The sequence below is a fragment of the Amaranthus tricolor genome, chromosome 17 (genome assembly GCF_026212465.1).
Source record: "Amaranthus tricolor cultivar Red isolate AtriRed21 chromosome 17, ASM2621246v1, whole genome shotgun sequence".
In the NCBI taxonomy this organism is placed as follows: Eukaryota; Viridiplantae; Streptophyta; class Magnoliopsida; order Caryophyllales; family Amaranthaceae; genus Amaranthus; species Amaranthus tricolor.
Genome location: NC_080063.1, coordinates 8,918,060 through 8,924,366, shown reverse-complemented (window position 1 = coordinate 8,924,366; position 6,307 = coordinate 8,918,060). Strand labels below are relative to the sequence as shown.

The window sequence follows — 6,307 nt, the reverse complement described above, 5'->3', positions numbered from 1 at the left end:
TTAGGTTAGAAAAGTGTATTCATTACAAATAAATCAAAACAAACGGTGGAAAATAATGTCAAAATTGCGACACAAATTGATAATAATGCATTCAATGCGATGACAAATTACATAGTTTATTCATGAAATTAAACTAGTACCACCTAACATTGCTTCGTAAATGTTTTTCATTAACCTCTCTGTCTCTTACCTCCTATACCCTTTATTATCTTCTTCCTTTCTCAAGTGAAGTATATCGATTTTAAGCTTCTCTTTTTCTTTATCGAGCTTGATAATAATTTCTTTCTTTCCTTGTGTGCCCTATGGATCGGAGCATGAGAAGGTTTGAAAAGTTATTGTCAAATTCTTATTTTTAATCACTTTTTATAACCATGGTGGATTTGACTCAAATCCAAATTAAAATTTTTTTTACTAGCCAAACACAAAATTTGAGCCAAATCTATATTTCAAATGAAATCATTATTCACAAACATAGCACAAGCGACTTGGTGTGTAGTTATTGAACACTTTTTCACTGTTATTAACAGCAAACATAATAACGATTAGTTTGAAAAGTAAAAACGACTAGTTTTAATATAATAGAAAAAAGTCAAAAAGTCAGCTACTTTGTTCGATTTTTACCAACAACAAACAAATGTTCATGCTCAAACAGGGTCAACCCTCGGTTTGCTGTTAACCAACAATGAACAATGGTTTGACCCTGTTTGATAAGGTTTCCTTCGTTCGTTGTGTCTGTTACTAACAGCAAACAAAGAATGTTTGGCTTTTTGACTTCTTCTTTTCTCGACTTCTTTGTTCGCTATTACTAATAACGAATAAATATCCGCCTCAGCTTTGAACAAGCAAACACTTATTTTAAAAATTAAAATTTCCTAAAGCTTATTTTGAATTTTTTTTTAAAAAAATGAGCTTCTTAGTATTTTCAAATTTTTTCCCGTGCAGTCTACAACTTTATTTAGTTGTGGGCTTTGATAATACTCCATTGATGAAAATTTGAATAAAATAAGATTATTTAACAACTTAATTCCAAAAATAAGTTTCGCAAAAACTTAATTCCCAAAATAAGCGTCCGTACATCCAAACCTAGCCTTGGAGTAAATCGTTGTTACTAACAGCGAAAGACAAAAAAAAAAAAAATAAAGTAAAATAAAATAAAAGTCATAAGTCGCTGTTACTAACAGAGACTTAGGGAGTTGACCAATCAACTCCTTAAGTCGCTGTTAGTAACAGCTTCTTTAAGGTTAATTGGTGAACTCCTTAATCTCGTAGGGAGGAAGCAACTGAGAACTGAAAACCTAAAACGCATTAAGTCGCTGTTACTAACAACGACTTAAAATAAAATAAAATAAAATAAAATAATAAAAAAATTTATTTATTTATTTATTTTATTAAAGTCGCTGTTAGTAACAGCGACTTACTCCAGGGCTAGGTTTGGATGTACGGACGCTTATTTTGGGAATTAAGTTTTCACGAAGCTTATTTTTGGAATTAAGTTGTTAAAAATAATAATCCGAAAGTACGATCAATCTTTAGCCGCATTAAAATAGGGGAAGTTTGGGGAGGGAAAAAATTTAGATTGAGATGCAAAGAGGAGTTGTGAACTCATAGAAATGTGAAGCATTTGGGACTACCTTGATAAAAAAGAAAAAATTGTTTGAGGTATTAAGGGACAATCAAGGTTGACTTCTTAAGAACTTTGAAGATAATATGATACAGGAATTTTTATATGATGGTGTAATAAGAATTTTCCTTGTTTGCAATGGGTGTTGATTACATCTGGATTTTATTGTCTTCCGTTCTACAGAACTTGAACGCAAACCTTACCATGTGGAAACTCGGAACTTTGCCTCCAGCCTTGATTGCATTCAAGGGCCATGTTCATCCTATCGACCCGTCTTGGCACAAATCTTGAAAGCGTGAAGAAAGCGACGGTTATAGTTTAATTCTTTTTTCTTTCAATATCATTTTTTGGTCCTTGTTTCTATTTACTAGATTTTCAATTTTAATTTTTGGCTAGGGTAAGATTTGTTTTCTGCTATAAGAATCTTGTAGTTGGGAATTATTGGTACGTAGATCATATTATTTTTTCTTGTACGATTCTTGGGTTATCTAAATTTGCAGGAATCACATTCCACATACGACAGTGATTAGTTATTTTCATTACAAGTACTATTTTGTTGTTTCACAAACAGGGGATAGTGCAGCTCATTGCTAATTGTGAAGTTCCGTTGGAGATTCGCACATTGCTAGAACGGTCTGGTTTGGTCTGGTCTACGGTTTTTTTTTTGTATTTTTTATTGAGAATCTAAGATAAACGATAATCTGTAAACAAAATACATCACCAAATCCGAAACATTACAAATTTTAATATGTACTAATCACAATAGAATGACACAAAGTCAATCAAATATTCATGTATCCAGAAAATAAATCCTAAATCTCAACTAAATGTACAAAAAACAACTTCCAAAAAAGACGTACATACATTCAGGGGGTAGCTGTGATTTGGAGAGGAAAACGGAATGATACCTGAAAGTTTCACAGAAAAATCCACCTTCAACATGAGCTTGAAGATTCAGCTTCTTCACTATCTCTGATGTACTCACCATTTTTGTTGATCCGGCGTCAGAATTAAGATTATACCAATTTTGGTCTGCTTTTAGTCGCTGTGGACGCCTACATTTTTTATTTTGTTTAATCGTCGCAGAAAATAAACAATTATTTAGTCAAAAAATTACTGCTTAACTACCACTCTAGTCCTTTAACGAGATAAAAGAGCGTTTTATTTTGTAAAACATTACGATTTTCCGGTCCGGTCTGGTCTGAAAATTTTAAAACCGGGACCGGATCGGAAACTGTTTTTTTTAATTAAAAAAATCGGACCAGAACATTTAGACCGTAGACCAGACCAAATATTTAAATTACGGTTTGGTCCGGTTTGGTTTACGGTTTAGACCAAACTCTGTTCAGCCCTATCCCTCATTAAGCAATATCTAAGATTTCAATGTGAAAACTTTTTAATCCAATGTTGCAAAATAAGACTTGACTAAAACAAATGTTGCAAAATGAGACTTGACTATTAACGAAATCACTTGTACAATAAACTTCAAGTTAATTCGCTACTTCTATGCGGAGACAACTAAAGCAAAGAAAGATTGAAATGTATTCTTCCTATCTCAAAGTTATACTACTAAATCCTCTATCTTCAAAAATTTGCTCAATTTTTGTTTTTTTAGTTTGTCTTCTTAAATTTACTCTGAATCTATTTTTAATTTTGAATTATATTTTATCAAGTTTTACTTATACATTTTACTTATCTTTTTATCTCATTTAGATATTTCTTTAATGATTCTTTTTGCGTGAGATATAAGTTGACTTGCGTGAGCTAAACCTCTTCGAGGACCAGACTAGGGTTAGGGGTAGTTGGAGGCGTCATATCCTTGTTTTAGATTACTAATGCCCTCGTAGATTACCCCTTTGTGTTCTTACCATCCTGCTCCTCTCGTTTCTTTTATTAGTTTTTTTATCCCCTTCTATTTTATTTTGTAGGTGGGTCTACTTTTTATTTATAGGTCTTTTTATCTTTCACGTGTAGCTACGTCTACCGGGGGACTCCTTTGGCAGTGCTCTCCTCTATGGGTATGAGCTGCTGCTGTCCTTCCCTCCCAGACCATGTATGTGCATAGTTTATTCTATGAGCGGGATATACTGAGTTGGATGACGATGATTCTTCTTCTTTTTGCCTCCTTTTTTTTTTGTTCTCTGTCAGATGCCTATTAAAAAAATATGGTAAGACAAAGAAAGTATTTCATTTTCATTTTAAAGATTTTTTTTACATCAAATGAATTCATGTAGTGTGCTTCATACTAAAGATAAAATATTGATAAAACAAAAAAACACCAAATTAAGTGGATAAAAAGAAAAAGAAACAAATAAAGTGGATTTATGAGGAATCCTTTGTATATTGATGCCAACATATTTAATTGTGTTCTTTGAATGCATATCTTTTTAGTTATCATTTGCACCGAAATAACATTTACCTTAACCAAACTATGTCCCCGTGTCTTGAACGTACATCCTCTGCATCTTCCCATCTACCTGTTGAAGCATATATGTTTGCCAGTAAGACATAAATGGTCGGATTTTCTGGCTTCAATTCGAGAAGTGCTTTAGCAGCTATCTCTCCAATCTCGACATTTTGATGCATAACACAAGCACCAAGCAAGGAAGTCCAAACAACATGATTTGGCTTCAATGGCATTGTTAAGATCAAGTCATTAGCTTCCTGCAAACGCCCAGCACGCCCAAGAAGATCAACCATACATGTATACTGATATATCTTAGGACTAGTTTCATAATTTGCGAGCATCAGTTTAAACAACTCAAAACCTTCCTCGACTAAACTAGCATGGCTACACGCATCTAAAACACATGTGAACGCAACCTCATTTGGTTCAATTCCGGATTGTATCATGCACTTAAAAAGCCAGACTGCGGTTTCCCCATGCCCATGTGTTCCATATCCAGCTATCAGTGTACTCCACAAAGAAACATTTCTGTATTTCAATGAAACTTAATTGAATATCTTCTAAGAATACTCTAAATTTTCACATTTTGAATATAAATTAATAAGACCCCTCAAAACTTCAGTTTCAGACAGCAATCCAGATTTCATCAGATAGCTGTGAATGCTAAAAGCAATATGTTCATCACCCAAATCAGCATAAGCACATAGGAGACTACTGAAAGTAATAGCATCAGGATTTACTGCACCATTCAGCATTTGTTTGAAACTGATATCACAGCTGACCTATTAAATTCTGCACCAACATCAATCATTTCATCAAAGATCATTGCAGCATCATTAGCACGCCCATTCTTCACAAACCTAGTTATCATTGTAACCCAGGACACCATATCTCTTTTGCCCATCATATAAAAGGTGTGCTTCGCCAATTCCACTGCACCACAATTCATGTACATTGCTAGTAAAGAATTTAACACAAACATATTTGAACTAAAACCAGAAGTAAAGCCTCTTCCATGAAGTACCACACCATTCTTAAGCAAGGACAAATCCCCACATGCTTTAATAACAAAAGGGTACGTAAACTTGTCAGGTAAGAGATATCCTGAATAAAGCATATCAACATAATGTTTAAGAACCTCAATTGGTGAATAACTTTGAGAGTACATCCTAATAATGACGTTATAAAGAACAATTTTGGTTGGTGCAAACAGCTTACGTGCAAATGCGACGTGTTTGCATAACCCATAACTTGAAGCAAGATTAGAGACAAGAGTGAACCGTTTTGAAGAAGAAATCAAAAGTACACCAAAGGTGATGATGTTAGCATGAAGTTGTTTAATCTTGGGAAGAGATTTGGTGTTGGTGTAACTTTCTAGGAGTGATACATATTGTGCTATGGAGAGGTAAGGGTGTTTAAATTGGAGGGAAAATGAGAACCCATAACCCATTCATCAATACCTTAACTTTGGTTCATCGGAGTATTATGTAAATTAAACCTAGGCTATGAGAATCTGGTCAAATCTCCAATAGAGCAAGTACTACGTTTTTCAAATTAGGTCGTAAATTCAACCATTGAAGCAGTTTATGTAACATCCGCTTTAATAATAATAATAATAAATAAATAAATAAATAAAATAGTAATAATAAATCTATAAAAACAAATTTCAGAAATTTAAAAAAAAATAACTCCCCATTAACAAATAACTTTCCATTTCTCTCTCTAAATCTTATAACTAACCTCATTTACCCACTATAAATTAAACCAATTACCCTTAGTTCATTCACATTATTACTCACTTCCTTTTTCTCCTATAAACTATTTCCTCCATATTCCAATTGCTTAAAATTTAATCAAGAAAAGGCAAGATTTTGATATTAAAGGTATGAATTTCATCTATTTGTTTGAAATTTTTTTTAATTCAAAACCCAAAATAATTTATGCTATTAATTGAAAAACACCCATCTTTTATTTGAAAAATGGAAAAAAAAGAAAGTATTTCAGACCTTAGTTTTTCGGCGATACGGCGGTCACCAAATACCACCGGCGTGCGACGGCGGCCACAAGAGCCACCGCCGGCCGACACTTCTTCCTTCTCCCTCTTTCTCTCACTCTCCCTTTCTCCTCCTCTCTCTTCTTTCCCCTGTTTCTTTTCGTGGGTATTGGTAATCAATACCAAATTTCCTAAGTTTTCTAAAGTACTTTTATATATATTTTCTTTTTTTATAATCTTTTTATTATTTAAACTTTGTCCTTTTCTTTTAAAATTATTACTACTA

The 6,307-nt window shown here is 33.2% G+C and overlaps 1 pseudogene; it reads right to left on the bottom strand.

Annotated features, from left to right (window-relative positions):
- Window positions 1–411: 411 nt before the first annotated feature.
- Window positions 412–5,478, bottom strand: LOC130803713 (pentatricopeptide repeat-containing protein At5g39350-like; annotated as a pseudogene).
- Window positions 5,479–6,307: the final 829 nt, after the last annotated feature.